This window comes from Sturnus vulgaris, chromosome 9, assembly GCF_052056855.1.
Source record: "Sturnus vulgaris isolate bStuVul1 chromosome 9, bStuVul1.hap1, whole genome shotgun sequence".
NCBI classification, from domain to species: Eukaryota; Metazoa; Chordata; class Aves; order Passeriformes; family Sturnidae; genus Sturnus; species Sturnus vulgaris.
The window spans coordinates 16,149,597-16,168,686 of record NC_142251.1 but is presented as its reverse complement, the minus strand read 5'-3'; the positions used below and the strand labels follow the sequence as shown (position 1 = coordinate 16,168,686).

At 40.3% G+C, this 19,090-nt stretch overlaps 1 protein-coding gene across 3 annotated transcripts in view; it reads right to left on the bottom strand.

Annotated features, from left to right (window-relative positions):
- The window catches only part of LRRC8D (leucine rich repeat containing 8 VRAC subunit D), a 52,782-nt gene that overhangs the window by 6,583 nt on the left and 27,109 nt on the right, over positions 1-19,090 (bottom strand). The gene's annotated exons all lie outside the window — the stretch shown is intronic.

Below are 19,090 nucleotides of genomic sequence, written 5' to 3'. Positions count from 1 at the left end.
CATCCTAGTGATAACAGAAAGCTGGTTAGTACAGGTAGGACAGGAGCTGACTGCAACGTTTTCACTTTACCTTAAACATATGCACATGAGACAAAGCAGCAAACTGACCATATGAGATTCAAACCTCTCTGCAGCTTTAAATACTTTGCTTTTTGTTTTGACAAATATGGAGGAATCAACTTATCAGCTTTAAAAAAAATAAGCTTCCTGGGCAAGCAGGATGTGGTAAAATCATCATTTTGACTGCTGAATGTGGGACCCAAATTTGCCATTTCTAAAGAAAAATATCTAGCTTGTGTGCACACATGCAGCTGAGAAGGAGATAGTATGTACACTATCCCACAGGGTCTGTCTCCCTTTGCCTGGGTGAAGAACAGCTTAGCAGAGCCCAAGGAGATCAAAGCAGGAAGTAACAAGATGCATTAGATTTATTATTTTTAACTTGTAGCATAACATTTCATACAGATCTGCACCTTGCACACTCTAAACAACAGTGTCACAGGCAACATATATACAATTTGATAATTAAATTAGTTAACAGACGTTTCTACACACAGAATTCAGCAATTGCCTATATGGTCAACGCCACGCACTAGCACCCTTCCTTCCCCACACCAGTGCAAGCAGCTCCCACTTCTCAGTCTGTGGGAAAGGCCAGCACTTGTCTGTACTACCACAGAGCTCAGGATCCAAGTGTCTCCTCCAACACAGGGACACAGCCAGCCCCTACCCTCCCACACTCCTCCCAGACGCTTTTACCAGTCCTGCATACCAAGCCTAGGCTGTGGTGGAGGCAGCCAGCGAGGGAAGGACTTTATCACACTGCAGCACTCATCTCAGTGCTCTTGGCACAGCTGCCAAAACTTAAAAGTTAGGGCTGAGCTTCTCAGGGAACTAGCAGAAGGAGCTTCCCGTTCTTGCCTTCTTTATTTTCCTGTGGGCACGTCAAGCACTCCTCCCTCATTCGAAGTTTCTGAGGTGCCACAGTCCCCCCAGCTCCACAAGGACCTCCTTGATGCGAGGTTCCCGAGGCAGCCCCCAAACACCTCCAGGGTGCAGCTGCAGCACCAAGTGCTGAAGGACACAGAGCAGCAACACACCCCAGCCATCACAGCCTGCAGTGCCTTAGCTGGAAGTCAGCTACAAACTCCCATCTTTAATGTCCCCCAGTGCTTTACCTACACCCAGTCACAGCATGACTGCTTGCCCTAGAATTGCCACCTTTGACATTTGAACAACAGTGTGCAAATGAACAGCATTAGCCATTTGTGCTAATGTGAACTGATTGAAATAAAAGGACCCTCCTAACTCCTAGGGCCCGACTGCCCGGCACCTGCCCAGAACAGGACAACCACAAAGCAACAGGAGAGGAGATTTTTTTCCCCAAAATGGATTTTTTATCTTTCTAGGAAGCTCTCTGGAGGCATACTGTCGATCCCCACGCTGTTTGCACTGTGGTTTCACCTACCTTGGCTGCCACAAGAACTCCCCCAGCAGGTGAGTGCAGCAGGAGAGCACAAAGCCAGAGGCAGAGCAAGGACAAAGGCCAGCCCAGCTCACACAGCCATGGCCAGGGCAGGGAGAGCAGGGCAGGAGGAACAAGAACTGCTGGAACAAACACGAGTACTGCTGCTGCTTGTTCCTCTGGGGCCAGCCTTTCCCTCAACTTTGCACTGGCTAATTACGTGGGAAGTTACTTCACTGTGGTTTGGGGCATGGCCTCCAGAATTCCTTTCACAGAAAGAAGGTGATTTTTGTGCTTCTGCACAAACACGTGGATAATAAAGCACAGAAACCCAGGCACTGCAGACATGACTGCTCTAAACAACTGAAATAATGGAAAAGAAATGGCAGAGTACAAAGTGGTTCCAGCTGAAGACTTAGAAAGAACAGCAATAAAAGCAAAAGTTAAAAATTGTCTCTACCAGACCTGTGTCTTGCACACACAAAATCATTCCAAAAAAGAGCCTGAGTAATCCTCTTTGTGAGGCTGTAGGTAGCATGGTGTAACAGGAGCTTTACACCAAGAACTACCACATTCAATGTTTTGAACACATCTTTTCTTTCAAGTTACTGATACTCAGAGAAGAGCTCCTGTTCTGGCAGAGATCAGCAGTTATAAAGCACAAAAAACTCCTCTGTGGGACTACTAACACCGTCTCATAAAAGACAGCAAAAATACATTCCAAAAGCTGAGCACAGATTTGCCTCCTTACATATCCAAAATGTTTAATGTTCTGAGTCTTAAAAACCAAAACAAAAAACTATAAACCTACACACAGTATAAGACACATTCGGACAGGCTGCAAATAACTTTGGTATTTTCTCTTTTAAATCCATCATAACATGTATTGCTGTTTGATTTTACTAAGCTAATAACCATAGAAGTTATCTCTTATTATATTTATGTGCACACTTAGAAATCAAACAATTAAGAGGCACTCAGAACAAAGAGTCTGTACAGTATTGGAATGGGTTTGGATTTTCTTTATTCCAATTGAATTTAAACTATTCAAAGCTTTTAAAACCTACTGTCTGGAATATACCTTAGAGTAGGTGAATGGTATTTTCACTGCTAATTTTCAACTCCTTTTAAGAGTGACAAATTGGGCTTTGAATTCCATTGTAAGTTACAGTGGTAACACAGAATTAAGGAAACAAAGAAAAAAAAAGAAAGATGCAAACTCCAGTCTGTGTCTGGCAGGCAGAGCCTGCAGCACCCTGCCATAGGTGGTCTCCCCTCAAAACCAGTCATGAACTCACAACCCCAATGCAGAAAACATCTGTGAGCAGGTAGGTCAAACTGAACAACAGTGTCCTGTGCAGCTGAGATGTTACAACACCTGGTTTCTCATGGTGAGAACACGCACTTCTCTCAGCCCTCTTCAAAGCTTACAAGGCACCAAATGGACCCTGAGGCTCAGCAGAACATGGGGTTTTAACATACTCAACATCCAGAGAGATCCACACTAGAAAAAGTGGAGGTCCTTGAAATGAAATTTTTTCATTCCCAATATGGAATGTCAGGACAGACTCCTTTTTTAAATAGCACGTTTTTGTTTCGTTTTAATAAGCACAGGTTTTAATTCAAGCCTATGCAGTATGATCCTTACATTAAGGCTTTAATTTTAACAAATAACATTTTTTCCTCCCAAATCCTGTCTCCAGTTCTGTACCATGGATGACATTCTAGGATAGCATCAACTTCTTTCAGCTCCATCTATCACTTCTAGCTATCTACTAGGTGTATTCTTTTTCCTGAAACAAACAAAAAAGTATTTAGCCAAAATAAATGCAACTGTTCTAAGCACAGCTGTTTCTTCCTACCTTCTAAGATTTTAAGTGGATAAACGTGAAGTTCTGAAAGTAGTGCAGTCACGTGATTTGGAGCTCTAGAATTAAACCTACTTTGTTTTATTTTGCAGTTGTACAAATTACAGTGAAACTGGAATATAGAGAAAAAAATTAACAATGACAATACAATTGTCATAGGCCCACATTAAATCAGCAAGGGTAGCAACTAATTTAATAAATCATTCTTCTTAACAATTATAATAATTTAATTAATCTTAAAGAAAAGCTGCAATAGAGGTCAGAATGCGATTAGCCTTGTGAATTTCTGACACATTTTAGACTATAATGCTGAAATACAAAATGGACATATTTGGGATATTTCCTAAGAAGCTGTTCTAGCTTAAATACAGAAGTTAGCACGAAAGGAAGCGGCAGATTGGTATGTCACTAATGTTTATTTACATCCTACTTCTTCCTGTACTTACAGATAAAAACTATCTGTCCTGTAACTCACTGGCCCTCCTGTCTTAAAAGCATATTTAAAGTTAAAGCAAATTCAGTCAGAACAAACAAACAAAACAAGCATTGTAGCACATGATACACTCATTTACTCTCAGGTTCCCAAGACTCCAAACAAGTCCACTTTGTCTCAGGAAACAAAAAGATTCTTGAATTCGCCTTGTTACTGCATCTGCTAAACAATTTCCTAAAAAAACTCAACATTTCTAGCTGAAAAGAGAAAGTGCTACCATGAACAAAATTGTTTTCTCCCTTCCCACAGGAAATTAAGGAGAAGAAAAGTTTTCCCATAACTTAAAGGCTTTGCTAGCTTGTTTTGATAAAGTGACCATAAGTTCAATGTTATTTCTACTCTATATTTTGTTGTCTCTTTCCACCAACCATTTCCACTTCTGCAATATCCCATTAAAGCAGACTATTAGACCTTAATGTGGTAAGAATGGATTATGAGATTCCTGTTAGCCAGGACCCTGCCAATACCAACTGTCCCATGGACAATCTGCAAAGGTCAAAAAAATGGCATTATCACTTTTTTTTTTCCCCTTCCTTTTCTTCTCCACAGAACTAAGAAGCTCCAGAACCCTTGTGAAATAATGCACAAAGACATACAGGAAAGTCTACAAATTAGGTTAGGCATTCTGAGCATACAGACACATCCACAACTGCATTGGTTATTCAGTTCTGAGATGTGAAGTTTAAAACAAACTGAAGGTTTAACCACCAGTAGGCTTTGCAATCAAGCAATAGAGGAAAATTGCCCTGCTAAACTAGGTGGGAATATTACAACTACCCCTAGCCTGGTTTGCAGCTCCTAGTACACTGGCTAAGAGGACTTAGCTCTCTGCTGCTCCATTTCACACAGGATTATTGTGCTTTACTCTATGCGAGTCTACTCAAGCTAAAACAACAGCCACAGGTACAGCTGTGACTACAGCTCCTCCTCTCAACCATCCTGCATCCCCCAAAATTCAGCTAAGCATGGATTTGTGTTACGAGTGTCTCCCTTGCCTGACAAGTCCAGGAAATATTTCACAGGAAAATACAGCATGGGTGTTTTTACAGTATTTCTCTGCTATAGGAAATGTTTTGGTGCTACTTCAGTGATGGAAGGCTTTGCAGAACGTTAACACCAGGACGGGGCTTACATGATCACATACTTCCTGATTAGTGCTTTTATCTCTGGAAAATAAAAAACAGCTTTAACATAAAAACCGAATAGAAAAAGATTTCCATTATTTCTTTCCACCCAATTAGAATGACAAGAATTCCCACTTACTGTTTCTTCCCTAAACATCTGACAGCAACCCAATCTATCCAATTGAAATCTATCTGTAAGGCCTAGTTTGGTTTATTTTTGTACGGCCACCCTGTAATGGATGATGACTGGATAAGGAAAAGCAATGAACACAAGGCTGAAAGGCTATTTCCTATAGAGAAAAACATTTCAACTAAGGGACAAGAGTTCCACAATAGCTTTTAATTAAATTTTGTTAGATAAACATATAAGGAAACATATGATACTCTTATTTGATAACACAATTAAATGATCAAGGAGGAATAATTAGCATGACTTGTACACTCATTATTTGAGAAACCAAAAAAGCAACCAGACAAAACCCCTGACATCTAACCCATCTCCCCAGTTCCCCCATCCCACTGCCCAAACTGCACAGCTATAGTTTTGGACTTTCCCTTAAAGCAGATATATAATATCTCTATTTATATTTATATACATAATATATGTAATCTCTGATAAAGTCTGCAAATACATTCTCCAGTTAAGGAAGTATCACCTTTATGAACAACATGAATCTCACTGACAGTAACTTGCAAAACAAAAAATTATCAAATTCTTATTTCTCTTAGACTGCATCAAGAAATACTAGGCTTCAGTAAGCTGGAGACAAAAATAAAATTCTTTACATAATCAGTGTCAAATTAGTACAATTTACAAAAATGCAATCTATAAAAACCACTTTTTTGTTTTTTTAAATCTTCAAAAATGCTGCCCTTCAAAGCTGGGCTTTTTCAGGTTGTGTAACACTCTAACCTACTTTTGGATGCTGCAATTTAAGTGTTTACACTGAATCTTCCTTGTTTACCAGTTCTTTGAAGGTCTAGTGCCATACACCACTCCTACACAAATGGTTTTGTAATCGGTGTGATATTTAAAAAGCAGTATTAGCAGCCATTATTTCCCTAACAATAACCTGTCAAATCTTACCTCATTCTGGCCTTGCTGTAAATGACCAGAGACATCTGTTTAAAGATGACTTTCAAAACAGGAGCTCGTTTTTAGTTAGTAGTTATCCAAAGCACCCAAAGATTATTAACACAATTAAAGCTCCCAAAAAAAACCCCAGAATTATTAACGCAATTAACTCTGTGTTTGCCATATGCAAACTCTGTGTCTGCAAGAGCACAGAAAACTAACAACTTCCCATTCTACCTAATGTAGTACTCCTGAGCTCTTATAAAAGAGCTGCTTTGACCAAAAGTGCAAGCTTCAGGTTTTATTGACATTTATCCCCAGGCTTCAGAGTGCAGAGCAGGTATCCAGTATACTTCAGAAAGCTCAAGAGACCCTAAGCTGGATGTTTAACAACACTGCTCCATCTTTATTTCTCACAGATTAGCAGGGTCAGAGACCATGAAGGGCAGGAGAAAAGAGATGGAAGAAGCAAACGAGACTGGAGGGAGTGGTCCTTGAGCATCTCTCATCAGAGGTCTCTATAGCTGGTGAAGAGCTCAGGATTAGATGTGCTCCAGTTGAAGTCAGTTAACCACATGTGATTTTACAGCTACAAAACAAACCATCCAGCAAGGCAACATGCAAGAAACCAAAAGAGGTGGCTAATGAGACACCAGCAGGGTAAATACTCAACTTAAGATGCTTTTCATGCCTGTAAGCAACAGTCCATGAATGCACAGGCATTTCATGGGCACAGCTGCCAGAACAGAAACTCTACAGCAGAGTGGGAAGGACCTGGCACACAAAGGGAAAGAACACACCTTGGATGTACCCTGGCACATGCACTGCCACCCTTACACCGCTGCTACAACCCCTCTTATTTATACAATGCCAATTCATCCTTCTATCTCAGGGAGCAGATCCCCAGTGATCAAAGTCACATTACCAAGAGTGAATAACCAAATTTCCAACAGCATTTCCTGTTTTACCTAGCCAGAGAGAAAAAAAACAGTGAGCAGACACTTTGTATCTCATTTCATAGAATTCCCAAAACAGCCAGAGCAGTAACCTTGAAAAGACAGTCCAACTTGTGCGTGCAGGACTCCCAGTTTAACACCAAGTACTTTTACTCAAGTGCAGACACAACTGAAAGCTACTGAAGTACATTTAACCTGCTCTGGCATGGATGTAAAATGCAATTAGAAGTTACACCATACAATAAACTAACAGCTGCTTCTGCTCAAGTATAAATATTTAATCCTTTTGCCATCTCTAAATCTGCTGTTCCCTATCTTTTAGACTATGAGGTTTCTGAAGTTTTCATGACCACTATCAGTAGAGGAACACACAGTAAACATCTGTCACTTCTACTAACCAGAGCACTTTGGGAATTTATCAAGTTGCAAAAGCAAGCTGCACCAAAATAAAAGTACATCTGGTAACTCTTGTCCCTAGAGGCTGCTTTTCATCACTAAAAACAACCCAGCAATACAATTAAAAATAAATTTAAAGGATTAGAAGAGAAAAGAAATAAGAGAATATAACAAACTTTTATTTCCTTTTTAGCTTAGAAACCTGAAAAATTGAACAGTTAAAAATGGATTAAATCCAAGTTATTCAAATTTGCTTTTACATAAGTAAATCCACATGGCTACAAAGCTTGTTACATGAAATTGCTTTATCTCAGATAAAGACAGCACTTAGCAACTCATCAATTCCTCTGAAAAATACTCCACTCTGATACACAGCCACACACTCTGCCAGTGTCTCTGTCTCCTTCTTCTGAATTCACTTGGAAATGGGGCAACTTCCAAGTGGTAAGAAATTGAACCTGGCATACATGGAGCCGATAGTTTGGAGATTTTAACCCACAGAATGTAAAGATAGAAATATTATAGAATATATTAGTAGCTCTAAGTACACACCCTAAATGCACCTAAAGAATAAGGAGGAGTGCCTACCAAAGAAAAAGAAATGCGTTGCTAAAGTTCACTTTGCCATAGATTTTAATAGCCCCTCTTCAGTGCAAAACAAACTCTCCATCTTAACTCATGGTTCTAAAGTCTTGTTTTACTAAATTTCTAAACTGCATTCCCATCCATATGGAAGCAGGTTTATTTTACTGAAGAAAATTATTTTCAGCGAATACTTTCTCCTTCCTTTTATTTTTAATGGCCATGTCAGCAACCTTGAACTGGAACATTTACAGCATCCTCATGGAGACCTAGAGCCAAGACCAGACAAAAAGTTCCTTTAACTAAAGAATAGGCTCCATTGTTCCCTATCAGAGCTGGTTCATCTCTTCAAGCCTGCAAACACAGTGACTCTCCCTGGGTTACAAATTGAACAGAAGTTCCATAAAGATTTGCACACATACAAGCTGCTGTATTTTCTAATATCTGCAGTGGCACTTTCATTATACCCATTAGCTAAAAGCAATCTAGGAAAGGTCACACTTAAAAAAAAACAAACAAAAACTTAAAATAACAAAAGTAAATTACACATATGAATACACACACAGAAGTGCCCAGTACACAAGAAGCTACATGTAAACACGAGCCTCCTATTCACACATCAGAGTTCCTCTGTTTCTGCCGAGATCTTTTCTGTGGCAAGAGCAGTAGGAAGGTGCACTAAATGCAATTGAAAACCATAATACGAAAAAACACACTCAAAGTCCACCTTTCCTTTTACCCACACTGCTGCTTTGATAAAAAAATTAAAATGCTAGTTTACAGCTCAATAGGCTGCACCCTCAATTTTCAAACACACAGTCTCTCTACTCTTTATGGGATAACAGTAACTTTGTTCCTACTTAAATGTCACATAGCTTCTTTTATCCCCAGGGAGAAGGGGATACTTCATTGCTCAAGCCAAGGTCCAGCTGTAAAGCCATGTCACACAAAATACTCGAGGTAACAGCCAGGCAGCCCCTGACACCCCCCAGCATCTTGTCTCCCCTGAGCCAGGGCAGGCACCACACTGACAGCCTGCTGCCAACTCTACCTGCTCTTTATCGAGCAGAGAATCTTCTACACCTCAGACATCCTGCCAGATGGGCAACAACTACGACTTCTCACATAAAACTCTGATCAGCAGATGAAGGATGAGTTATTAATGTTACCACATTCCTGCCAAGCTTCCAATAGCTGAACCTCCAGTGGTTTCATGCCAGGAAAAAAAGCCTGCAGCTGAAGCATTTATCCTCAAAGGGATTTATTTAAGTTTACTATAATTCTTTTTCCTCTTCTAAACTTAAGCTGCTTTCTGTAAGAGATAAGCTATTTGCTTAGTCCATCTAGTCCCATAATTGGTTGGTTCAGGGTGTGTACTTCAGTACTTTAATATAAAAAGAAATTGCGCTGCAACACATTTTTAGGAGCTCTTTTGAAATTTTGCTGATTAGTTCAGATCACCTCCTTCCTTTTTATGCCTTATTTTCTCAAAACCCTTTCAAAACATTGCCTTAAGAACAGAAAGAATGTTCCAAGACTTGTTGTCCTCCTGGAGATTGCAGCATTCCTGCTCTAACAAAAGCAAGCTTTCAGCTCTGCAAAAAGTTTCAGTAAGGTTCCATTGTATTGTTTGATGCCATTCACCAGGACTAACAGATGTATACAACCTCCAATTTAAATATTTACTATTGCTAAATTTATATTATGATTTGATTCAAATGCTCCAGCTGGCATTGTAACCTCTTCACTGAAGGCCCTCCAGCCGGGAATGGGCAGACAACCCTTGCCCCTGAAGGCTCACAATCTAAAAGTGATTATTTGTTAGGCAATAATAAGCATGTTTGTGGCTGTAACATTCAAAGAAAAAACCAAACTCCCTCAGGCTTCCAGAAAAAGATTTTAAAAAGTGGGATAACAGCCTGATTAAAGTATAATCAAATTTAACGTTTTAATGCACTGCAATCTTTGAGAAGGCTTAACATTATGTCCAGCTAAATCCTTTTACAATTACAGCACTCCTACTTAGCCATACTCCTTCCCACTGGTTTCAGGATGATGCTATCTCAAAAATAAGGCACTAAATGTAACAGCTCCTGAAACCTACCTTTCCATTGAAATGGACAATGAAGATTGCCTTTCCAATCAAATTTGTTTTAAAATAGATAATAAAGCTGAGTGCATACTTCACTTCAAGTAAAATAAAAATACAGAAAGGAGACACTTTATTCAATCTCATTTACAGACAGATATCACTCCTGCTCCAGCACTTATAACTTTTCTGTGATTACTCCAGACTTCCACACAAACTTGCAATGAAGTTTTGGGCAGCCACCTTCACAGACAGGCAGCCATGAACCATGTCACTGTTTGACTTTTACAGTTGACATCTGCTTGGATGGCCACATCAGAAAACCAGTGCAGAGGCAGCTTTTTTGTTCTGCGGGCAGCTTCCCCTTATCCCAGGTGCTCTCCATTTGAACTGGTTTTAGCAAGTTTCACATCACTTAAGGGTAGCATAATAGCTGTTCCCCAGCTGCTACAGAAATAAAAGCAGAGTGCCTTCTAACAGGAAGAAAACAAAACAATCAGGTTTTGTTGTTGCCTTTTCACATCCATCAGCAGGCCCCAGCCAGGTCCCCAGGAGATTCTGTGCAAAGCATGAATAACCAGCAAGGCAAGCTCAAGACACAACATTGCATCGTACTGAACTGGCAGAAGAAGGATCCTTACCCTCTAAATCATCTTCTAGCCCTTCCACCAACATGCCAAGATTTCAAAAATAAAAAGTGGAAATGCAAAGTCTGAGCTTGTTCAAGTACATCAATGATTTCAGCATCCTGGCTCTCATTGTGACTTCCATCCAGCATAATGCAAGACTTTCAGGAAGAGGTTCAGTCCAGCCCCCCCAGCTGCCCAGGTGTCCTGAGCAGAACAAGAACTTGTTCTAAGGCAAATTCTTAACATCACATGCAGCAGCATTTCTATAGGCATGTGTAACAGACTAGGCATCACCTATGCACAAATCAGGAACAATGGAGCAAATGATGTTTCTATCTTGTAACAACACCAGAGAACACCAGCTTTGGTGCAGTGGTGGTGGACAACCAGAGAGCTCTCCTCTCAGGCATGCAGGGATCTCCAGGCACTCACAGTGATCAGATGGCATGGGCCAGCAAACAGCCCTCTCAGAACAGGGTATCTGGAGACATCCTGCAACTACCAGGGCCAGCAGGGATTATTTGAGCTCTTGGTTTGCATTTCAGGTTGTTGACTCAACACAAAATAAAACATAAAACGACCACAATTTCCCACACAGTGACCTGTATCACGTCACAGCTGAACACAAGTCATCTTCTATACAGACCTATTTGTAAGCCTGACTGGCATTATTTTCACAAGGGTCTACTCAAGAACATTAGGACAACTAGCTTTATTTACATTTTCCTGTAATCTCATTGCACACTTGGACAACTGCCTGTGTATGTGGGTGTACAGCAATAATATACATATGACTACATACCCATCGGCCATCAGTCAAGAGTTTAGGATTTGTCATGGCCAGCCTGAAACCATCCATTTGAGATAAAGTTCTGTAACAGCCTGTCTTTGACCAAGTGTTCTGCCTGCCAAATTATGCCTGAAGTACATTTTTTTTAAAGAAGAAAAGGCCCAGAACTCTGACAGCTTTTGTTCCCTTTTAGACTAAACAGCAATTCTAATCTCAGTTTCAAGTTCCTCAAAGGCTAAAAGAAAAACATAGATTCTTTCTCTTAGACATAAAACCACCAAACAACTTTGGATTAATGAAAATTTAAGTATTCCTTTAAGTCTTCACTGGTTTAGATTTCCCAATAACAGATTTGCTTTAGGAAGCCAAATGAAGTACTGCTCTCTACACCCATCACAAAGCTTGGGACATTCACACACAAGCACCAGCTGACCTAGCAGGTTAAGGCCCAAAATGGTGACTTTAAAAAGGCAGGTGATGTGGTACTGCTGTGAGCTCTAAATTCTTGCATATGGACACAGCCCTGGATCACAATGCCAGAGCTGCATCCTTGCTCACCACACATAAGCAGGAGCTGTTGTTGCAGCCTAGTCCTGAAGCATGGCTAAGGGCTTGTATTGTGCTGCTTGCTCCTGCTGGGTTAAACTTTCTGTATGAGACACAGCACTGTGACAATCCTCCTCCTGACTCGGTAGGGACACTGTCTCTGCCATGCCTCAGACATCACTCACTACCTTTCACAACAGTTGGATGCTCCATGTGCCTTGCATCTCCAGCTCCTGGATCTTGGTCAGTTTCTTCAAATTGACACAAACAAAAAAAAGTGATTTTTGAACAAGACTTAGACTCTGGTAGCACTTGATATTTATAGTTCATAAAAGGTTCAATTCCCTAATCTCTATCAAAGCCTTACTGCATTATACAGTTTGTCATCCTGTTTCAAAAGGATTATGGCCCAAAAATTCAGTTGAATTTCATCAGATTTCATACTGTGTAACACAGCAGAGCATTTGAGGAAGGCAGAGTTTCAAGACTGGCCAATTCTGAAAAGGAAGAACCTTTAAGTTTCTGCCACGGGCTAGAAATTGGAATAAATCTTTTATTCTCTACATCAGCAATACTTTGACCTCAGGAGTAACCACAGGGTAAATTCATCCTAAAAAAAATTTTCAAGTATTGGCATTATTCCTTACTATGCAACTCTACTGTGAAAAGTGATTGAACTAATGCATCACTGAAAGATACAAATTAGCAGGAAATTTTTGTATTTGCATGCAGGTGTACAATTCACAAATAAAACCATTTCTCTCCTGTTACTGAAATTCTTCTTTTGGGAGTGTAGCCAAGTTTTCCACACATAGCTGATCTGAGTATAGTGCTTCCTAGTGCTCTGCACAGACTTACTTGATGAAGCTGGCAATATTCACTGATACTTGCTTTGTCAAATTATGAGAAGCAAGTCGTAAATAAAGTTTTACTTCTATCTCTAAAGGGGGGAGAAAAAACTGAATGTATGAAATGAGCAATCATGAAGTGGTTTAAAAAAGAAACAAAATCCCCATTAAAAATTAAAACAGTCATGGAAGTAAAGGCCAACAGGATTAGACTACAAGACCTCAAGTTATATAAATAACAGCAATAATGCTATTATGACTCATTTATTAGAGAATCTTTATTGCCTTCAGTTAACAAAAAAAAGTGACGATGACACCGCTTGAAATTAAGTTACATAAAATGATTTCTTGCGCCTCTGAGTTGCTGTTTGTGAACAGCTGCAATTTGAACAGAGATCTCAATAAATCTTCACTATAACACAGACTCAAAATTGGAAGTTTTTTTAGCAATGAGCAAAAGTACAATCATATTCACATAAAATATTCAACTTTTCCCAGTGAGACTTGCACTTGAGTTTTTTAATTACAGTGTCTACACCTCTATCATCCTCAGCAAGGATCAGCAAGGAACAATCAACCACATCACAACACCACAGCCAGCTACTAAAGTTTTCTCCAGTCCTCCTCTGTGACATCTGTCACTGTCAAAGTCACACCACACTACAGAGTCTGACCCTCCAACTGCTAGAGGTCTCCCTGCCAGCTGTAACACCATCTCACCAACCACTTCAGGGCAAACTACTTCTTCCTAGTAATTTGAAGTCACTGAAAACCCACAGGACATAAAATTATAAATCACCATAACCATGCCAAAACCCAACATGGCCAAAACAGAGCAGCAAAGTGTAGCTATTTCTCTGTAGATGAAAGCCAAGGGATTTCTAGTGTTTCATTTCCTCTAATGCACAAAACCTAAATGCCAGCAGCATGTTTCTTGGTAGAAGCCCAAAGACCACTTAAAAGTCTCAATTTTCAAGATGTCTTAGACTACATAACTTATTTCAATACTTTTCCCCCTTAAAGTACAAAAGCAGCTTCAGTTTCCTCTGTGATCCCCTCTGACTCTTAGAACTCCTGTGGGTAGACAAGAATAGCAAGAGTTATGAATACAGCTCGTATTTGGCATTAACTGAACATCTTTAATTTATGATTACAATTACATTACAAAATGCACATATACACAAATGTGTCTTACAGATCAAGCCATCTTTCCACAGTCAGCAAATGATGCAATTTATTCAGTCATCACAGTCCAGATCAGACCAGTGACACTGTAAGACATCACACAAACAATACAATAGCATGTACTGAAGAACTACTGAAAACTCATTTAACAAATAAAAGCCATCTCGTAAAAAAATCCCATGAGAGTCTTTTGCTGCAGTATATCATCTGTGTTTCAGACTCAGCATTCAAAAATATTTAGCTTTCCTACAACAAAGAATTTAACTTGTGTTAGAATGACTGCATGCAGGGAAAAATATGGCAGTCATACAAAGCCACAAAATATCACAACTCACTGTGTTTCTTGATGCAGCTCCTAAGAGCCAATTCATAGCATCTATGACTTCCACGTCGTGTTTTCCTCTGTTCACTGTCCAGTATCCTTGCCTGATTCTTTGCTACATTAATGCCACATTAAGCTAGAAGGGCAGCCTGTAGAGGTAGGACTGAAGTGCTCCTTTCATCTTGGCATAGAACTTCCAATAAGGTCTGCTCACTGGTCCCCATCTTTGGGCCACAAATAGCATGACAACAAAATAACCATTCCCATCTACAAGGACAGAAATGCTAAAATGCTTTGTTTTTGAACCTGCTCAAGTTCTAAAACTTTAACTACATCACCATTTTTCTCATGTTCCTGTTCTAAGTCTTCCCTCTCTTTACAATCCTGCAGATTGCTTTCCACCACGACTCGGGTGGGGAACAGACGTGGGTTGCAAGACCCGTGCAGAACTGACGGGTTTTCCTTGACCACGTTCATGTGTTTGTGTGGACAGTGACAAACAGAGGAGCTCTCTGCTCTTCATGTGACATCTCAGGAGCACGCTGAGCATACCCTGCTAACAGTGCTGAGCAGCTATCCCAGGGCTTGGAAACCACGAAAGGGAAGCAGCACTGAACCCTCACAGCCATTATGCCTGTACCTGCATCTTCCCATCAATACTTTCTGTCCACTTGTGTTTACCAGATGCAAGTGTCACACCAAATAAAGTTGTGGGTGTGCCTGTCCCACCTACATGTAAGCTTGGGAAGGAAAAAAAGGGAAAAGAAAAAAAGTAATGAAAATTACAGCATTTGTTACTCTCCATTTAAGAACAGAGACAAGCCTTCTCTGAAACAAGTGTCAAGAGGCAATTACAAAGGAAACTGAAGACTTTGCCTGACAAAAACACAGCTAAATCTTCTTCTTTCCATAACTTAAATCTCCTTGCTCAATTTCTCTCTCCACTTCTAATTCTATCAATCCTCAAAGATGCTTCCTTTTCCCTGCAGATTAATTACTTTAATACAACAAATACTGCATAAGTACCATCACTGAAAAGCTGAGTGTTCAAAAAGCAGTTTGCTACTCTGATCCATGCATATTCTGTTTGTAGATCAGCATGTATGCCCTGCAATCAGAGGTACAATGACACATTTTAGCACACAGGGTGCGTTCTCCTTTTATCACCACCTCCCCTTCATACGCACACCCTCAGTGTTCCTTCAGCCTGAATTATGCTCCTTCTCATATCAAATTTAGAAACAGAACTCTGAATCACCCTTTCCTGTTGTGAAAGTAGCTAGAAACAGATACAGCAAAAGAAGTCTCCTAGTAAACAGCTATAGAATCAGTCCACCACATTACACCCCATTGTTACCAACTGTTTTATAAGTCCAGAACAGAATCATACAAATTTACATGGAACTAAGTAAAACAATTTCCTGAGTGTCTAATCCTGCTTGGATTCCTATCAATTCTTACCCATAATGGTATCACACAGCAGTGACTTTCAGAAATTAACTGTCCACTATAAAAAAGGAAAAAAAAAACAAACAAAACCATACTCAACCTCCCCCTCAAATATTACTTATAAACTCATTGCTTGTGAGCCTGCTGCTGCACTTACTCTGTGCCGTTCTACTTTTCCTCAACAATCCTTTAGATGCGCCTTCAAGAAGAGGAACAGAAAGATCTAAGCTGCTGCTTTGTGAGAGAAAAGCAGCACAAAGATTCCAAAACTCTTTATATGCAAGAAAGGTCAGTTCCAGAGAGAGAAGAGTTCAGACAGCATTACACACAAGTTAGTCCACCCTGCAGACAGCAATTACTCCCTAGCATAAGCAGAGTGGAAATGCACTCATGTTTCCCAGTCTGAACCCATGAAGAATCATATGCATGGTTAGGAAACTCTTGGTCACCACTTGTGGGTTCCAGTTTCTTCAGTTGCTCTTGAAATATTTAACAGAGAAGCTATGTATCTCAGGCCAAAAGGCTCCACCCATGTATATGCCTCTCCTGTAGTATACACACACACATGCTATATATACGTATGTATATATACACACACTTTCTAGGAGAGAGGCCAGCTGATGCTCAACTGTACAGTACCACTACTCTTAATAATTCCTGTGCTTAGCACAGAAGATACTTTCAGAAAATCCTTCAGCCCTGTGAACATTTTGGGTGGAATCCACCACTTTTCTCTGTAACTTATTTGTTCTAGCACTCATTCTCTCTCACATTACAAATGCACTTATTTCCAACCGCCTGACTGCAGCTCCCAGCCATCAGCTCTGTGTCATGCCTGTTTGCATTTTAGCCTCCAGTGTACTCTCCCTCACAAGGTGCTTCTCACCAATTACCAAGTTCCTCCACTTCTCAAAAAACAAATCCAGCAAGAGACTGAGCCTTTCAGGCTCTCCTTGGGGAACACCAGTCAGCCTTCAAATATCTCCTCTGACTTACGTGAATTCACTCCCATTTTCAATAGGCTGCTTGTGATCTCAGAATTGTGCACAATTACCCTTCCTTCACCCATTGCCCCTCCTATACCCAAAGTTATACCCCTTTGCTGCCCTGCAAGACAGCAGTCATGTTCAATTGTTTACTCACTATACCCCCAAGCTCCTATTCTGTCACTACACTGAAGTACAACACCTGCAGGCCCCATGATATTGCAGAATATATTAAATTGCACCTTTGACTGCTACAGTTCACCGGGCTGTGTGAATTCCATTGTACAAGCTGCCTCGTCCTTGTTTATCACACTGCCGAGTGTGATATGGACTGCCAATTCTATCAGTACAGATCCTATCCTTGTCTCGAGCTACTTGATGAAAAGGCTCAATGGAATCTTGGCGTCACCTCAATCTTTAAAGCAAGATTTCTAGAAGCATTCCCATTTGACAGTGATTCACCACAAGTGACTAACTTTTAAACATCAGTTAGTCAGTTCTTAATTCGTTTACTTTTGCAATATCAGAGAGCAGTAACATGTCAGGACAGGAGTCCCCAAGGGGCACAGCAGTCCTCACTGAATACCTCTGCTGCTGCTGAGAAGGAGAACAAGAGACAGGACGTGGAAGGAGCCAGGCAGCAGCAGAGGACCACAGTGGGTTTGAACTGTCTCCATCCCCCTTGCATCAGATGCCTTTGAAGACATAGCTTTACTACATCTCAGAGTCCTGGCTGCTCTAATTTTTCCAGTATTTTGGTGACTATTAATGTCAAGTTAGCTGGAATATGATTAAGTCAGTCTCCCACTCTTTCCTTGTCTATTTTCAGACCCCCAATAACAACAGTTATTAAAAACTGTCTGTATGCCTACAGACTTTTCATCAAGGTCTTTAGAACAATCAAGTCACAGCACTGCTGGTTTACATACAGGCATCCCTAGAAGAAATCTTCATTTAGTAAATCAGACTTCATTCTCTGTTGAAATTGCAATGATAGTATCACAACCTACACGACCTACCTTTTCTTTTTTTTCACAACCTACTTTTATTTTACACTTTTACAGAAGAGTATTAACAAATATTTCTACTTTTTTTGCATGAGCTATTTTATTATCTCTGTCTAGTAACTGGAATTATTTCTAACATAGTTGAGCTGTAGAAAATACTCACTTAATTTTCTAACATACCTCATTAACTTCTAACTTGCATTCTCATATATCCATTTTCCCCTTAATTACTGCTTTTTCTTTGAAATGTCTAGATGTGTCCTGAAACCAGAGGGCTGTTAGTTTAGATGTCTTCTTTCTTTAAACCAGAATTTCAGCTTTTGGACTATTTAGTATCTTCTTATAGAGATCTGTTTTCCATACTTTTTTTTTTTCCTACAATGACATGAAGTTCTCTGTGATGACAAATATGCTCTTTTGAAGCATTAAGTCTAACTTCTTTGGGGCTACTCTCTGTTTGTCTATCCTTTACATAAATGGGTCACACTCGATGGTCCCATGGCAACCACCAACTTCTATCTGTGTGATACCAAAGTCCACAGCAGCTTTTATAGCTGAAGACCTGAAACAGGAATTGACCTGCAGTGGGCTAAATTTCCATGGCACTGAAGATCTTTCCATGGTGCCAACAGGATGTTCAGCACTCTGAAGGCAACCAAAACAAAACTTAACAGAGTATACAAAGGGAAACAAACCTGTGTGTGTGCTCATCAGCCATCTCTAAAAAGCACCTCAAAATCTAGTCCTTGACTTTAAAGATGAGGTATTTACCAAGTAACCAACTTGCTAAGTCAACCAGACTGGACAACATACAAATTCAGACTCCTACCATCAGCCTGCCCCTCTCTGGTTAGCAGTTTCTGCACAGCCCAGCCATCTGCTGCTTGTTTGATGAACAAGGCAGAATGAACTGATCTCAATGTGATCCCAGTGGGACACTGCCACAGAAACTGCACAGCTCCTCAGCCAAGAAAGGCAGTGCAAAGCACATGCACCGAGTGTACACACAAGATCTCTCCTCTTGAAATATTTAACAGAGAAGCTATGTATCTCATGCCAAGAGGCACCACCCATGTACAGTCCTCTCCTGTAGATCCCTCCTCTGCCCAAGGTGAAGGCATCTGGGCTCTACCTGCATTTCTCCATCCTGTCAATTAAACCTTAGTACAGAATCAGTCCTTAGTCTCTAGGACCAAGTCTTTCACAGGGCAATAAAACCAAACATTCAGCAAGAAAACAACATTTGACTTTATAATTGCCTCAACAGTAAGAAAAACATT